The following is an 18,113-nucleotide window of genomic DNA, read 5'->3' as shown; positions in this document are numbered from 1 at the left end:
CAGAGTAATCTAGTCTGATTCTCACGCCGGAGGGTGGTCACAAGGAGGAACCCCCCCCTTCTCAGTGACGAGCTCACGGTGTCTGTTTTGCAGGTTGAGAAGAATAACCATCTTTGCCGGACCTAAACCTCGTGGGAAACATCTACTTAACCTTAAGATTATCCTTAATCTGCGAGTGACCAAGAAACTCCGGTAACCACAACCCCAGCTACTGGGGGGAACACCGGCGAGTACACAATTTTTACGAACACTACCCCGGTTACCCAAGCCGGGGCAAGTGCAGTAAACAATCCTTCACTGGGATTCACCGATACCCAGTTGGAGAGACAACAGATGAGGCTCCCCCGCCAAACACTTGATCAAGTTAAAGCGTGGGCGGAAGCACGTCAGAAGGAATTCCAAGCTGAGTTGGATGAACGCTTACGTTCACTCCAACAGGCTGACGAATTCGGAAGCACTCGACAACAGCTCAACATGAGCAATGAGTGCGAGTACTTGGACGATGATTGGGAGGAGTCCGATAGTGACGCAAACCCTCGTCATAGGGCGAAAGGGAAGTGCAAGGAAACAGACTTCCAACCGAGAAGGAATTTTGGAGAAACCTTCAAACCAAGGAACGCGGGGGGAAACCCACGTGACTTCTCCAAAACCTTTAGACCAACTGTTGCAAATGCGGGAACGTCCAAGTTTGCAAGGGACATTGCGGAAGCAATCGCCCCGAAGAGTGCCAAACAGATGTCCAACATCGGCACTTATGATGGTATATCCGACCCAGACGATCACTTGAACAGATTCATAGCGGGGGCAACTGTCAGCAACTGGACGGAACCCACGTGGTGTTATATGTTCCAGATGACGCTGGTTGGAGCGGCCAAGGCGTGGTTTGATCGTTTACCGGTCCACCACATCTATGATTGGGCGGACTTCCAACACAAGTTCAGCCAGCACTTCAGTCAACAGAGGAAATATACTGAAGAGCAGTGGACGATCCTCAACTGCGTTAGAGAGGAGGATGAATCTTTACTAGACTTCATCACTCGCTTCAACTCGAAGAAGCTGAGTCTGGGCACCATAAGCGAAGATCTTGTTCGCGCCGCTTTCATCCAGGGCGCCGAATACCCAGAGCTTATCCGCACGTTGACGGGTAAAGACGGCATGCCATCCACATGGGATGCCATCATGACGGCGGCCAAGCGCTTTGCCGAAACGGAGAAGCAACTGGGTAGGAATCTTCCCCAGAGTACAAACCTCTACACGCAGAGGACTAGAGAAAACAACGTCCGGACCGCCCGGCAAAACAAAAAGAGGAAGCTAGGCATTTGGCAGTCATGGGTAAACTTTGACACCTCATCCAGCTCTCGCCCTCTATTAGGCGGAAGGGATAACACGCACCCATCAAACCGAAACCCCCGATGGACGCCACTCACCAAAAGCGTCACGGAGATATTTGCCACCGAGAAACTCCCATGGCCAAAAGCTCCAATGATCCGGCAGCGCCACAATGCTGATCAGAGCAAATCCTGTGACTTCCACAGGACAAAGGGCCACAACACCGAGGAGTGTACATCTTTGAAGGATGTTGTCGAAACATTCGTCAAAGATGGAAAACTTGCGCACCTCGTGGCATCAATCAAGAATGGAGGAAGGAATGATAATCGGTACAAGGGCAACGGACGAAAGCCTGTTGACATCAGCATCCACATGGTTCATGGTAACGTCAGAAGGAAACGACGAACGACAGAACCATGTGCGTGGAAGGAAGCTGAAGTGCGCTTCCCGCGAGTGCCAGGAGGGCCCAACAAAGAAGGCCCTATAGTCATCAAAAGCCAGCTGGGGCACTACATCACTTCCCGCACCCTTGCTGATAACGGCGCCTCGTCAACGGTCATGTACAGGCAGTTCTTCGACAAGCTAGACGACGAAGACAAAGAACGCCTGGAAACGGTCTACGCCTCGATGGAAGGGTTCGATGGCAGCACAAACACCCCCTGGGTATCCTATCTTTCCCCGTCACTCTCACGGACGGGAAACATTCCCGCACAGAAGACGTGGACTTCGTCGTAATGAGGAAGCCACACCACACATACGACATTCTCTTCGGAAGAGACGGGATGGCAAGATTCAACGCCGTGGTGTCTTCAGTCCACGGCATGATGGGGTGGCCAACAGCTGAGGGTGTAGCGATGATCACCGGTATTCCCCAGGTATGCATCGCATCTGTCTCATCTAAACCCAAACCAAAGATGGCCAAACCAACCATCACTGAACCAGAAGAATGGGCCTTCAATGGCAAATACCCTGACCAGGCTGTTACCATTGGTCCAACAATCACCGATCCTACACGCACCTTACTCAAACGCTTACTACAGAAAAACGCTGACATCTTCGCATGGACACCAGCTGACATGACTGGTGTACCTCGAAGTAAGGCAGAGCATAAGCTCAAGTGTGACCCGGCTTTTACGCCAGTCATACAAAAGCGCAGAGTAATGGGGGCGGAACAAGCTAACGCGTGTAGAACCCAAGTCAAGGAACTCCTTGACGCAGGCATCGTACGCGTTAGCAGATATCAAACATGGGTTGCAAATCCCGTCATGGTACTGAAATCTAACAAACAATGGCGCATGTGCATAGATTTCAAAGACTTAAACAAAGCATACCCCAAAGATTGTTACCCGTTACCCGAAATTGACCTTAAGGTAGATTCGTTAGCACCGTTTCGCCTTAAATGCTTCCTTGATGCGTATAAGGGGTACCATCAAATCCACATGGCCGTTGACGATCAGGACAAAACCGCATTTCGGACGCCCGATGGCACATTTTGTTATCAAATGATGCCATTCGGACTTAAGAATGCCGGGTCCACATACCAACGCCTGATGGACAAAGAGTTTCATGCCCAAATTGGGAGGAACTTGGAAGTCTATATGGATGACTTGTTCATCAAAAGCCCTGAGCCAGAAGCGATGTTGAAAGACATCGAAGAAACTTTCAACACGCTCAGAAAGATAAACATGAAGCTCAATCCGAGCAAGTGTTCATTTGGGATGGAAGAAGGGAAGTTCTTAGGAGTCATTGTTACTAAAGATGGCTTCAGAGCGAACCCTGAAAAGGTCGAAGCCATTATCAAAATGGAATCACCTACTACCATCAAGCAAGCTCAGACACTGAATGGACGACTAGTCGCACTTAACCGCTTTTTGGCAAACCATGCGGATAGGTCGTTCCCATTCGTGTCAACATTGAGAAACTGTTTAAAGAAAAAGCACTTCCGCTGGACACCAGAAGCGGAAGCAGCTTTTCAGGAAATTCGGTCACGCTTGATCGAACTCCCAACGCTCACAGCACCAGAAGCGGGGGAGGAATTAATCCTATACCTTTCCGCCACAGATAGAGCAACCGGGGCAGTCCTGCTAGTAGAGCGAAAAGGCATCCAGATGCCAATCTACTATGTTAGCCGTGTCCTAACAGACGTAGAAACCCGGTACTCTACCTTGGAAAAATTAGTCTTAGCACTTGTACAGGCTTCACGCAGGCTAAGACGATATTTCCAAGGTCACCCAATCACCATTCTCACCAACTTCAAACTTGCAAACGTTCCAGGCAAGCCCGAATTGTCAGGACGCCTAGCCAAATGGGCAATAGAATTGGGAGAATACGCGATAAAGTACAAGCCAAGACCAGCCATAAAAGGCCAGGTCTTGGCCGACTTTATTGCAGAAGTCCCCGCTTCGCGGGAGAAAGAGTGCCAGGAGGAGGCTTAACCCTCTCCAGCACAGGACATCGATGATGTCTGGCGACTCTACACTGATGGAGCAGCCAGCAACGAGGGATCAGGCGCAGGGTTAAAACTAACCAACCCAGCAGGCCAAGAATACACTTACGCTATTCGACTGGATTTTCCAAGTACGAATAACGAAGCTGAGTATGAAGCATTCTTGGCCGGGTTGAGAATTGCGCAGAAGATGGGAGTGAAGAACTTGGAAGCCCACGTGGATTCCATGTTAGTAGCCAACCAAATAAATGGGACGTACACGGCCGTGAACGACACAATGGCCCTGTACCTCGCACAAGCAAAAACCCTTATGCGTGATTTTAACGATTGTAAAGTCATACACGTCAAGCGTAGCGAAAACAAATCTGCGGATGCGTTAAGCAAGCTCACATCATTAGCCTTCACCCACTTGGGAAATGACATCCGCATTGAACTCCTTGGAGCACCATCAGTCCCGCACAAGAAAATCTGTGTCATCCAAACCGGCACAGAAACGTGGATGACACCAATAATAAATTACCTTGCGGCGGGTATACTACCAGAGTAAAAAACACAGGCAATAAAACTACGCTGTAAAGCACTGAACTATCAACTCATCGATGACATCCTGTACAGACGTAATTTTCTTGGCCCACTCCTAAGATGCGTGGACAACCAAGATGCTGGCTACCTCCTAAGGGAAGTGCACGAGGGCATCTGTGGAGTACACGCAGGTCCACGCGCTGTTGTAGCTAAGCTAAACAACGCGGGATACTTTTGGCCGGGGATGCATACGGATGCGCTGGCATACATCAGAAAGTGTAGGTCTTGCCAACTCTACGCACCCAACACGCATCGCCCGAAGAATGAACTTGTTCCAGTCACATCGTCATGGCCATTTCAGAAGTAGGCCATCGATGTGACAGGCCCATTTCCCACAGCAGCAGGGAACGTTCAGTTTCTAGTGGTAGCCATCGACTACTTCACCAAGTGGATAGAAGCAAAACCCTTAGCCCAAACAACCGCAAAACATATCAAAAAATTTATTTGGGAATTTATTATTTGTCGTTTTGGACTTCCACAGAACTTGGTGAGCGATAACGGCACCAACTTTGCTGACAAGAAGCTATAGAAGTGGCTGGAAGAACTTCAAATCACCCGCACCTTTACCTCAGTGGCACACCCGCAGGGTAATGGTGAGGTAGAAAGAGCAAATAAGTGCATCGTCGACGGCATAAAGAAAAGACTCTTGGAGCATAGATCTGGCTGGGTGGACGAAGTTCCACACATTCTTTGGGCAAACAGAACACTGAAAAAGGCAAATACGGGAGAAACCCCGTTCAGCCTTACTTATGGCACTGAAGCCATGGTCCCGGTCGAAATTGGTCTACCCTCACCAAGGGTCTTGACTCACCCAGAAGACAATGATGCAGAAAGACGGTTAGACCTTATGCTAACCGAAGAACGCAGAGACTTAGCCGCAGCGCGTGAAGAGAACTACAAGCGACAAATGCAAAAGTACTACAACACGCGGGTAAAACTCTGCAACTTCAAAGTCGGAGACTACATACTGCGTAACAACGAGGCTTCGAACCAAGAGCGAACAGGAAAGCTGGTTCCGGTCTGGGAAGGGCCATACATTATCAAAGAAGTTTTGGGAAAGGGCACATACTGGCTCGAAAGGCTGGATGGCACCCCCATCCCAAGAACATGGAATGGAGCTCAATTACGCAAATGTTACATGTAGATCAATTCCAAACTTGTAAAGAAAAGGCCTAGAGCCACTTCTAATGGAAATGATTCTCCCTTATCACATTGTGTTGATAGCCTTACCTTTATACTTATGAACTTTCCACACTGATATGCCGGTATTCACCGCATAAATAAGTGTGCAAAGAAGTAAGTCGTTGCGTGTGGAAGGCGGCAAAACCCGCATAAACATAAAAACGGCAAAAATTTCTAAGGAAAAGATGAGAAAACCTTCACACAGGTCAGATATAGGTAAAGTTTGGCCATCCTAAGTGAAAGTGACGGTTTTACCCGCACAATCATGATAGAGGAAGCAAAACTTTTAACTTATTATCTACCACGTTGAAAGGTTAACCCATCCAAAGTACTTAAGAAATTGCTAAGTTAAACTAGAATATGCATGAGCAAAACATATAAGGTTTACAAGGCAAGGCATTAACAAAAGATTTATATTCCATAAAAATTCAAGTATTACAAGAATGGCTGGGCACATACCCGCATACAAGAATATAAATCTATACAAAAATAAAAATCTATTCCAACGGTGGAAAGGGATCTAAAGGATCAAGCTTCAGGACCACTCCCACTTGAACCCGCACCATCAGTTGAGTGTGGCGGTTCAAGGAAAGCCTTGAGAATAGCTAGCCCATCATCAGCAGCAGCAATCTCGTTCACCTTCTCCACCACCGGATGCGGGAAGGCAGCATACTGGTTCACTGCTTGGTCATAAGCAGCTTTAGTATCCACGTCATATAGAGGGAAGTTGGAAGGCGGGATGCCCTTCTCAACAAACCCTAGACCAAGCAGGAAGCCAGCCTTTTCCCCATCCTCATGAGAAGCGTTGAGGGCTGCGCTCATGGCATCGTCATAAGATGTGTTCGTGAGAACCCGATGCACAACCTACAAAACAGAAATATATCAAAAACTCTTCTAAGTGTAAGGAAAAGCGTAAAGAAATTATGAAGCTGCGCATACCTGCGACAACGCTTCTCGAAGAAGCCATTCCTTGGTGACCAGAGCCTCCTGGAGGGCAGCTTAAGCTTCATCACGGGCGCGTTCGGCTTCGTTTTTAGTAAGGTTGGCAAGCAACACATCTTTAGCTGCAGCCTCTTCAACGCCCTTCAGCTTACGCTCAGTGTGGTCAAGCATGCCCCTCTGGTCCAAGATCTCTTGGAGCTTCTTGGCATCTTCCATGGCCAAGGCATCATGAGCCTGCTGGAGCTTCTCTAATTTGGATTTAAGTTCTTCAACTTCAGTGCGTAAAGGCTCAGCAACAGCTTCAGCCTTGGTGGCCCTCTCAGTTGCGTTCCGTGCAGTTTCCTTAGCCAATCGAAGCTGTTCGTTAACAGCTTGGGTAGCCTTGGAATGGGCCTCGAGCCGGGCCTGAATTTCAACCTCGAGGGCCTTGAAGGCCTTCTCCTTTTCCGCAGCAATGGCGGCAAGCCTCTTATTCTCCTCCCGGATAGCCCGCGCCTGAGCCACTTCCAGGCTACGCGCCGTCTTTAACTTGTCGTTTTCACGACAAAGCAACTCGACGCGCGGCTGCATCCGGGCAAGGAGAATCCGAAGCTCATTCGTCAGCCTACCTTCCTGGTAGCTAGACATGGCTTCCCCCAGCGCACCACTTGGGGCGGCGTGGCGTGCCCACTCGACACAATCCGCAGCAGTCCGGAGGGTCGTTCCCCGGCGGATACTCCACCGAGGAGCGTACACCTCGTTGGAATCACGAACTGCAATAAAACAAAAAACAGTTAAAAAAAATGATAAAAGGGATATAAGGCCAAGATAACCCCACGCACCTGTAGGGTCGACAACAGGCCGATAGCCACCAAACCCATCACCTGAACCTAAGGGATATCCATCCAAAAGGTCAATGAGACGGGAAGGAGGCAAAGATTGGCTAGAAGCCCCAACCCTGAACATACCTGAAGGACCGGCCGTAGTCACCGGTGCCGGAGGAGGCATGGTGGAGGCCGCCGCGGTAGAAACCAACGGAGGTGAACTCACTGGAGGTGAACTCACAACCGTGGCCGTCGCTGCGGAAGAACCCGTAGGAAAAACCACCGCCGGCTCAGTGAAGGATTCCGTGAAGATGGCACTGACAGCCGGCGGGGATGATGTTACAGTTGGAACAGTTGCCTCAACGGGATGAGCAACTGAACCAATACTGCAAACAGGCGTAGCCGCCTGGGTCATCGCCTCGGGTAGGTTGACCAAACCTACCGTCATGGGTCCAGAGCTGCTCCTTCCCGCTCCACTCTGGAATGCGGTTGCATCCACGCCTGCATGAAGACAAGATATTTAAATATAATGGCGGAAAGATATGCATTTAAAGTAAATGAAATTTATACTTACGAGTTTTCTTGAGCTTGAAGGTTCGGACAGGCGGGGACGAACCCGATGGAGCCGGCCTCTTCATGCCGGTCACCGTCGTCGTACTGGGCTGCTCGGAGGTGACAGCTGTCTCAACCTCCGGAACAGTGGTCTCACCATCACCAGGGTTCCCCGCCGCCTCCTCGCTTTCGGTCTCCGAGTCAGACCGGTTCCCCTGATCGGTAGTGGAGGCAACCTTCGCCTTGCCCTTCCCGCCAGTAGCCTTCTTCTTCCTCGCGAAGAAAGGACCATCTGCGGATTCCTCATCAGAAGATGAAAAATTAGAGGAATTCCAGCAGAGGTTTGAGCATTGAGAGGGCGAGGGTTAAAGAATCCCTTACCTGGCCGCGTGGCGCTCACAATCTCGTGGCCCGGTGGGTAGACCTCCACAAATCGATCCGCCGTTTGCTCCAGGATGGGCAACTCGTTCTCGTCAAGATCACGAGTACCCAACCAAGAGGGACCACCGCTCTCCCGCAGCTGCAGAAGAGACTGCAAGTTGTTCCCTCTGAAAATAAAAAGAAAGAAATGGTTAGAACAAAAACCCTAAATTAGCAAATAATATGAAGCATACCGTAAGGGATAGAGTTCAAACCGTATTCGAGGACGATGGGAATCTGTGGCGCCTCTGCCCCAGCATCTTTCCACACCTGGCTCATACCGAGCATCACCATCCCAGACTCCGCAAAGCGGTAAACCGGAGTCTGGATCCGGGAGATCTTGGTAAACCATTCCGCCTCCTGGTAGTTGGAGGCGTGAAGGTTGGGGAGTGCTCTCCCGTTCTTGAATGTCATCGCAATAGGGACGAAACGGGCAGAGATATAGAAGAACTCCTGCTTCCAAGACCGAAGACTGCGCTCAGTAGCACAGATCTTCAAACCCTTGATCCGAGTGACCAAGGTGTACCAGCCTTGGATGCACCTCCAAGAGTAGAAGGTCATCAGGCGGTCGACGCGGGGCTCCACACCCAGAATGAGGCACACCCATTCAAAATGGCGGATCTTGGCGATCGCCATTGGGTGTACCTCCGTCAAGTGTACACCGTGTTTCTCCAAAACACGGTACACAAACTTCGTCAGTGGGAACCTGAGATTCCCATAGATGAAGAATGCAGCATACACCCCTATCTTGCCCTTGGGGGCATCGTACACCGTCTGGTGAGGCTCAGGAAACTCAGGCTCGAAAGGCTCGAGCATGAACTTCTTGACGATGTACTGATAAAGGTCGACGGAAAGAGCACACTGGCACTCGCCAGCAGTACTCTTATCGTCCTTGTCAGAAGTGGACGTTGGGTTCTCGATATACACGTCGGACTCTTCGGCGGTGACTTCTGGATTGTGAAGGGAAGACATGTTGGGGATGGAAAGAAGAACGATTTCAGGAGAATGCTCGACAAAAGTTAGAGTATTCGCCGGAAATCGCTTAGAAGAAGAAGTGAAAGTGTGAGTTGAGATGCATCTTCTCCTCCCTTTATATACTCATCGCAATGAATGCGATGAATTTAATGCGGAGGAGAGAGGAAAGCGCAGGAGCAATGAGAAGATGACACGTGAAAAGCAAGCTGGCAACAGCTGTCGACAGGACGCGTGCCGTAAAATTCGCGCCCACGCGCCCGAAAAAGCGTCTGGAATGACCATATAATGTCACGTCGCCATAACTTCCTGCATGTCCTGAAACTGTCAGAAGAAACCGTCGGAAGACGCTAACGTCTCTTCAACAGTTTGGACTGTTCTTATCCTTTCACCAACTCTTCGAATTTCAAAAAGATTCAAAAAGACTCAAAAATAAGAGGGAATATACCCCCTTACCTTGGGAAGTAAAAAACCATAAGACAAGTGCGGGTACAGTGTCAAGGCGAAACCCTTCACATACTTAGCACTTGTAGGGAATTGAAGCCAAGAAGGATCTTATGGGCCGTGCTTGCGGAAAGGGAAATAACACCTCCGCATAGCGGGAACGTTGAGAACTAGCTTGTTTGAAACTTCAAGGCGGAATTGGTGGTTTAACATAACTGATCACTATGTCCAAAACTACCAAAACCTCGTGGAGAGCCTATACAAGTGAAACTCAACGCTCCCGACTTGTGGAGAGGTTAAACACCTACCCGCATCATAACCAAAGATCAGGCAGAAAAGTCGGGAATTTCTGCAAGTGACATTAGGAAAACCGCGGGAAGAATCCCCACGGAAAACCTTAAAAAACAAAAACCTCTTTCAAAACCCCTTGCTTAAAGTCCAAAAGTTCACCTCACTAATTCATGAGAAGAACAATGGACTGGGGGGACTTGAAGAGGTAGGTCCCCACAAAGCCCAGTTGGACCCGCAAGACACACCTTGATGGGGTACGTCAGCGCAAAGACCAACTGGTTCCGCAAGACCCTCCATGCTCAGAGAGATGAAGACCTTACACGAAGTAAGCCAGCTGTTCCCGCAGGAAAGCCTCCCTTGGTACAGTACCCTGCCTGTTCCCGCAGCTATGGGTACAAGCTGAGAAGGAAGGCTACCCGCACTAACAGTAAAGCTACACGCATAAGGCACTAACTCTTAATACTTCAGCAATGTCACCTGAAGAAGGAATGAGCAAGGCGGGAATATTCCCGCCCAAAAGAGCCAGTCCGTATGCTTCTGGAAGATCTTTTGTACTATACCTGCCAAGGTATAGACAAAATAGACAAGATCTGACCAAAGCAGCCCATGAACCAATCACAGGGTGACAGCTCACCGACAATAGTACGAGGAGGAGCATGCTCCAGTACAAAATGTCACTATCAGCCGCTGCCTACCCACCAACCCTCATCGTGGCACGTACATAGCCTGTAGTTGGTGGAAAAGGAATAGTACACAGCCGGCCATGTCACTATCAGCCGTTGCCTACCCACCAACCATCAGCATGGCACGTACGTAGCCCACAGTTGGTGGAAAAGGAATATTATACAGCTGGCTGTACCTGCTTGGAAACCTACCTTCGGCTTTAAATACTCCAACACCTTGGAACGGTATCAGGACAGATCATCTGATATTATCTTATCGTCTCTAGCTATTTCTCTTAATATACACTTATATTCAGAGTAATCTAGTCTGATTCTCACGCCGAAGGGTGGTCACAAGGAGGAACCCCCCCCCCTTCTCAGTGACGAGCTCACGGTGTCTGTTTTGCAGGTTGAGAAGAATAACCATCTTTGCCGGACCTAACCCTCGTGGGAAACATCTACTTAACCCTAAGATTATCCTTAATCTGCCGGGGTCACTTAGTGTTTCTTCAGAAGGCTTCGTGATAGCATGGTGGAAGGCCGCCAGAGATGTGTGGTTTTGCGACGAGGTGGTGGTGGTTATGTAGAGTGGAGGTTCGATATGAACGAGGTGGAAGGTGGGGTTAAGGAAATGACACTGGAGTTGCAGTTATTCACGTTTTTGCCATGAATGATGTGAACTATTTTGTACTGAAAGTTAGGAAGCTTTACACTCACTCACTTACACGTACAAGTGTATATTTTAATGTTTTATACAGTTTAATTAAATTTTTTATTTTAATAATTCACTTGTACAAGGTGCCATTTTGGTAAAGATGACAAAAAAAATAAAAAGAATCTGAGCTTGACGGGTATACCCGAAACCCGAAACAAATGAGACGGGTATACCTGAAACCCGATGGTATGGGCCAGGTAGGGGATGAGGATTTTAAAATTTTCACGTGTAGGAACGGGGTATGGGATTAGATGATCCCCGACCCGATTACCCGAAAACACATAACTGTTTACCTGAACCATATACCTGATTCATATACCCGGAAAATTCTTTGTATTTTGTAGGTTGTGAAACACGCACACGCACACGCACACACACACACATATGTATATATGTATATGTTATATAAAAATTATATTTATATTATTTATTTATAGTAACGCTTGTATATACGGAGTACATTATATTTTAATTTGTAATAATTGTTGTATGAATAAAGCATATAAAACAATTATAATGATTACAAAATGGAGTTAAGTGTCATTTTAGTACATGTGGTTTGTCTGGTTAAGCAACTTTAGTACCGATTTTGAATTTATTGCAAATGGCTACCTCAGTTTTCTAAAACTTGCAATTTTAATACTTTTTTTTAACATCGTCTATTTTTTCCGTTAAGTTAGGGGTAGTTTGATAATTTCATTATTTCCTTTATTTTTCTTATTAAATTCCGTCTTCCCCTTTTTTTCTCTTATCCCTGTATCCAAGCAAACCTAAAATCCCAAAATCCAAACCCCAAATTTGAGAGACACCTGAAGGTTTTTGTGCTTTCTCATAATATACTATTAGAGCCTTAGAGGTAAGGTAAAGGTTAGGGTTGGGATTGGTGACGGCAAGTCTGGTGGGCGGTGCTAGGGTTAATGGCGTCGGGCCGACGGTGGCTATGTTGGTTGCTGGGTTGTTTCGTGGCGATTGTGTAGGCTCTACAGGTGGGGGATGGGGATGTGGTGGTATTGATTGGCAGCGGGCAGTGGTGGTTGATTCGGTGACGGTTGTCAGAGGTTGGACGGTGGGAGATGGTGGTGGTAGATGAATTGCAAGAGAAAGAGTGGTTGAGGGTTCCTGTGGTCGGTGGTGGTTGTGGATTTGAACGCAGATGTTGTGGTGATGGGGTTCCACTATTAAGTTTTTTAAAGAGGGTGGTTGTGGAATGAAACCGAGACATGGTGGTATCTTGCCAGAAATGGTGACCAGAGCAAAAGAGATGAGAGAGAGAGAGAGGGTGGTGGTAATGGTGAAGGGGAAGATGTGGTGACACGGATAGAAAAGAGGAAAGGAAAAATAAATTAAGATAATGAAATTACTAAAGTAACCTTGACTTAACGGAGAAAATAGACGGAGTTAAAAAAAAGGTATTAAAATTGCAAGTTTTAGAAAAATGAGGTAGCCATTTGCAAAAAATTCAAAATCGGTACTAAAGTTGCATAACTAGACAAATCACATGTACTAAAATGACACTTAACTCTTAAAAAATGTATTTGAAAGTCTCAACGGGTATACCTGATACACGCGGGTATGCCCGATACCTGACGGGTAATTACCCGAAAAATACCTGACGAGTAATGAGTCGGGTATGAGACACGGTTTTACAAATGGGTATGTGCATGAGATTACCAATACCCGGCCCGTTGCCATCCCTATATTTTGGTCTACCACGTGTTTTTGGTCGATACTCTTATTTTTTGTTGATAAGCACGTGTGTTGCTTCTTGTCGAGTTAAACACATGAAGAAGGTTTAAAAAATGGTTGGTCTTAGTTTCTCCCTCGACTGACACATGGTGACGCACTCTCGGCAGGGAAGCAACCTGCACGACTAGAGGGAACTCTTAAGGAAGCGCCCTGTTGTTCATCTGACTTGAATACACAATTTATACTCGGTTCTGGCGATTAGGTCATAGAATAAAAATATGATTACAAATTCATTTGTAAATACATTGTAACAATGTGTGTATGATTTTGAGAATTGATTGTCAACTAAAACTGGGGCAATAATTGATTATCTAGGGGAGCCGAACTTTGGATTGTTCTTAAATCTTTGAAAATTTTAACTTTAGCTAAACATTGCTTTATTCATAGGATATCTTTTTATGTCTATATCATTATTGTTTAGACCATCTCTTTTAATCTCTAACCCTTTAAAAGATTAACATTATAATTTTGATGTGAATTTAATAGTTTTAATCCTACTAACCATGCAACATGGCATATTCGTCTTGTGTCATTTTTGCTATTGTAACTTCAACCGGTGGGAAATACCATGAGGGTGTACTAAAGTTAGTGATGGAATATTAAAATATGATTATTTTATTCTAGAAAATGAAATAATATACATAAAAAGTTATATCTATCAAAATGGCAACGATTCTTTGCTGAGTTGGCAATTGCTAGCTGTGTTAAGTTTGAGACAAGGGAGATTGGTTCTAACTTCTAACCACACGTTTGATAAGAATAATGTGGAAGTCTCATTGGATCATTATTCAATTCTAACAAGTATATGCCAATAATAGGGAAGAAGATCACTATTCTAGAATTAAAACTTTAAAGTGTGTTATATGGGTGAGACAAGCCTTTAGTTATGTTAAAGTAGTTAAAAAAACAATAAATTAAAATGTTACAAGCTGGTTTGAGTCTCCATGATTACACCTAAACTACCTTAGTCCTAACACACCATTTCGTAAACTGAAACATATTACCAAACCTACCTAAGAAACGACCATACATGTATAAAATATTTGTACTTGTGGTCAAGAGAACCTTCTTGAAAAACAACTCAACATTGCCCCAATTCATTAATTCATAACACTATTAAAGAAATTAGATAACCATTGATTAAATTTCAGTTAATTAAATTTTTTCTTCAAGTAGTTCTTGACTTCTTACCCACTATGTTGTGTTTTCATAATCAACGTAAAATTAAATGAATAATGAACAAAAAAGTATAAACACTCACAACAGATACGAAAATGGTAATGAGATTAATTTTTGAACATTTATAACGGTTTGGGCAGGTGATACTCACACGATTACCAAACCTCGTTACGTGAATATATATATATATATATTAATATATACCATACAACCTTTAAATATTTAATTTACCATATGTTGTAATTGTCAAAAGTTTGAAATTATTAAAAGCGTTAGAAAGTGCAGCTAATAATTTTATGTTAAACTCGGTTATTTAGGTAAATTTAAAATTAGGTTTCGGGTAAGACGCATGTCAACGGGTAGTTTTTTAACACATGTACGATGAAAAAAAAACCATGCAGCCACAAAACGTTAAACAACATAGCGGAATCAATCTTTCTTTTGGCTAAACTTTTCCAACTCGAATGAACTAGTTAGGCAATTATAATGCAAATAAGCAAGGTATTTAAGATGTAACAAAAAAAACAACCCAAAAACAATATGTAAGTACTAACTACTAAGTAACAATAAAGAGGCATCAAAATTTTAGCATGGAAAATCACTTAATATGAAAATAAGCACCTTGTGAGTATGTTTAGTGGCTACTGTAGCCACTTCAAACTACTATTACAAGTATTAGAGTAATACAAAGTCATCTAAACTACTATTACAAGTATTAGAGTAATACAAAGTCATCTTTAAATATACTAGATGTATGCATTAATCTTCATATAAGAATAAAAAGAAACAAGACGAATAAGAAATATCATAAAAAGAAAATCGGCATAAGAAACTCATTTTTATTATTCACTATTGCATACACTCACGAATAGAGATGATCAACAAAACAGGTTCCTGGAACCGAACCGGTGGACCCGAACCGGACCCGAACCGGTTCCTACCCGTTTTTGTAGGAACCGGACCCTATCTGATTCAACCCGATGATCCGTGACCGGTTCTTGCATTTCTGAGTGGGGGCGGGTAGGAACCGGAACCGCATCTGGAACCGGAACCGGTTCCTAACCGTTTTTTTGGCCGTTTTTTGACCGTTGAGGTCAAAAATAGCCGTTTTTTGACCGGTTACGGTACAGGAACCGGGTTAGGAACCGGTAAGAACCGGTTAGATAGGTTAGGGGTCCGAGGGTGGGAGAACCGGTTCGGTTCCCTAACCGGTTGGAGCCTGGAACCGGTTTAAAAGGTGGTTTTGAATATAGGAACCAACCGGTTCCGGTTCCTAGTCCCAAACCGTTTTGAACATCTCTACTCACGAATGGGTTTTCTTTCTCTCTTTTCAAAGCAGGACAAACTGAAATAAACGTGGGCTCATATTGGGCCTTTCTCATAGGTCAATAAACCCAACAACAAGGTATACACACGATGACACGAACCCAAACAACGAGTATTCAACGGTCATTAGACCAGTTATTAAAACCCAATATATTTAAGAGAATTAGTATTCATATATATTTTATAATTCTTTTTAAATATATAAATACAAAATTTTGGCCTCCAAAAATTACGGGCCTCGGCCGAATATCCATCTCACACTAGCCTAGGGCCTTGACATGATACCTTTTAGAAAGTATGGCATTATACTTTTTAGCAGAGACGAGCTTGGTATCGATACAAAGGATAGAAGATATCGAAAATCGTTAACAATGGGTATCGGTACTGAAAATGCTTGGTACGGTATGGTATCGATACGATACCAGTTCACTACTGCTACCGCAAGCAAAAATTCGGTAAAATACTAAACCGTACCAATACCGATCCCAAAATATCAAAAAGTGAGTACCAAATTGACAGGGACGGCCCAACCATTTTGAAGGCCTAATGCATAAAGAGAGTTTGAGGCCCTTACCGAGAGTTGGAGAAATGAATTATAGAACATATAACCAAGCAATTGTCATGTTTCATATACAAATATACAATATTTTCATGTTTGTTTTAGAAATGAAGTTTGATAGATACACACTTCATCCATTTTATTTTAAATATATAATACAAGTTCAAATAGAAAACAAATAGAATAAAATGTCTCAAGAACTGAGAGACGAAATTGTATTGATTTAACTTACTAAAAATTTATAAAACAAAGGAGAGCGAGAATCGAACATGTGTGGTTTAGATTACAAGATGAAAAGTTAAGAATATAACCATAGGACCAACATACTAGATTGTTTCATTTACCATCTACGTATAATAAATTATATGCGATTCAGTATATATATACACCGAAACTATTTAATCGAGGCCCTAGTTTTTCGGGGGCCTCAGACCCTAGCTTTACTTGCTAATACTATAGGGCTGACCCTGCAAATTGGTACTGAAAATATCTAATTCCATAGTGATACCATTTTCCGATCCCTACTTTTTAGTTATAGTTAAATTTATAGGAATAAAGAATGGATTGAGAATAACTATATCGTAATTTTGTGTGTAAATAAATGCAAACACCCCTTGCTAATTAAAAAACGCATATTCTTATCATTTTCCACACTCGGGTAAAATCCACGTTATAGATAACTCCCGGTCGGAATCTTGCGAACTCGGTTGGGAATGCGATCACTTTGTGGAGTAAAATCCCACCCATTGCCTTCTTTGACTGCGATCTTCTCACCTACAACTTGATCCCGCTTGACAGTAAAAAAGAAAAAGTCATACAAAATGTGATCACGATGGGTTGTTTGTGTATTTGGAAAGCTAGAAATGAAGCAACGCTCTTTGAGAACAACCTCCGAGATTATAGAGAAAATAAAGTCTTTGAGTTTCCTTTAGAAGTCTCCGTTCAAGTCGTTGTCTTGGATTGATTGTTGTAACTTTTCGTTTTAGTTTGGTGAATTGTTTTCTTTGAGCATCTAACGCCTTATTAGTTGTGCCGATTTTTTTAGTGAAAGTTTAATAAAAAAAGATAGCTCCGGCTCTAAACATCAATACAGTAATGCCAAACTAAAATACTAAATGTGATGGGTTTAACTTTATATATACTTCAAAAGAATTATAGTCAACTAAAAAATCTTATGGTAATTGATATATATAAACATCACTCTATTCATCATGAATGTTCCAAACAAAATTCTTGCATATCCATATAGTAAGAAAGTTTTAGGAACCTGTTACTAAGCCACGTGCCACGTATATGCAAAATGACACGAGTCACTCGATCATGTTACACTTGTTATAGCCAACAAACCAACATAGATTATACACCCACGGTCACCTTTGGATTTCATTCACAATTCAAAGTATAGCAAGAGAGGTGGCTGCATATCTCTGATTAAAGGCCAGGAAAACAACGAATCAAAAGCAGACGTACCGTTCGGAGATTTAGGATTTCGAAACACGACAATAAGAAAAAACATAATCACTGTCTCTTGGGCAGCGACAACAAGAGCACATTAAATCTCACAAATAGCAAAGTTGTTAGTAGGTTTGGGGTGGGTAGGTGTAGTGAAACGGAAAATCTCACATTTATCTGTTTTAATAAAGAGACGGTTTCTAAAGAGAACTCCAGCTTCAAAACAAACAACATACAAACATATATAATTAAAGCTATAGACACAGAAAGTTATCATTTATCAATAGCAAAAGTAGTGAAAGAGTAATATAGCATCGTAAACATCATATAGACATATAATCGAAAAGACAATCACTTGCAAAAAGCACCTAAATTGTAGGAGAATGCAAGCCCTTACGACAAAGCTAAGACACAAAACAACTATCTCCTAAAAATCCTTAATCTTAATCATGCGTCTTCACGAACTCTTAACATTGATTATGTTTTTAGAGAGATGCAACTCTAACGAATC

Source organism: Bidens hawaiensis, unplaced genomic scaffold (genome assembly GCF_021521415.1).
Source record: "Bidens hawaiensis isolate Kalapana, Puna unplaced genomic scaffold, B.hawaiensis_p1.1 tig00010636_1, whole genome shotgun sequence".
In the NCBI taxonomy this organism is placed as follows: Eukaryota; Viridiplantae; Streptophyta; class Magnoliopsida; order Asterales; family Asteraceae; genus Bidens; species Bidens hawaiensis.
The sequence above is the reverse complement of the archived record's forward strand: the minus strand, read 5'-3'. Positions refer to the sequence as shown.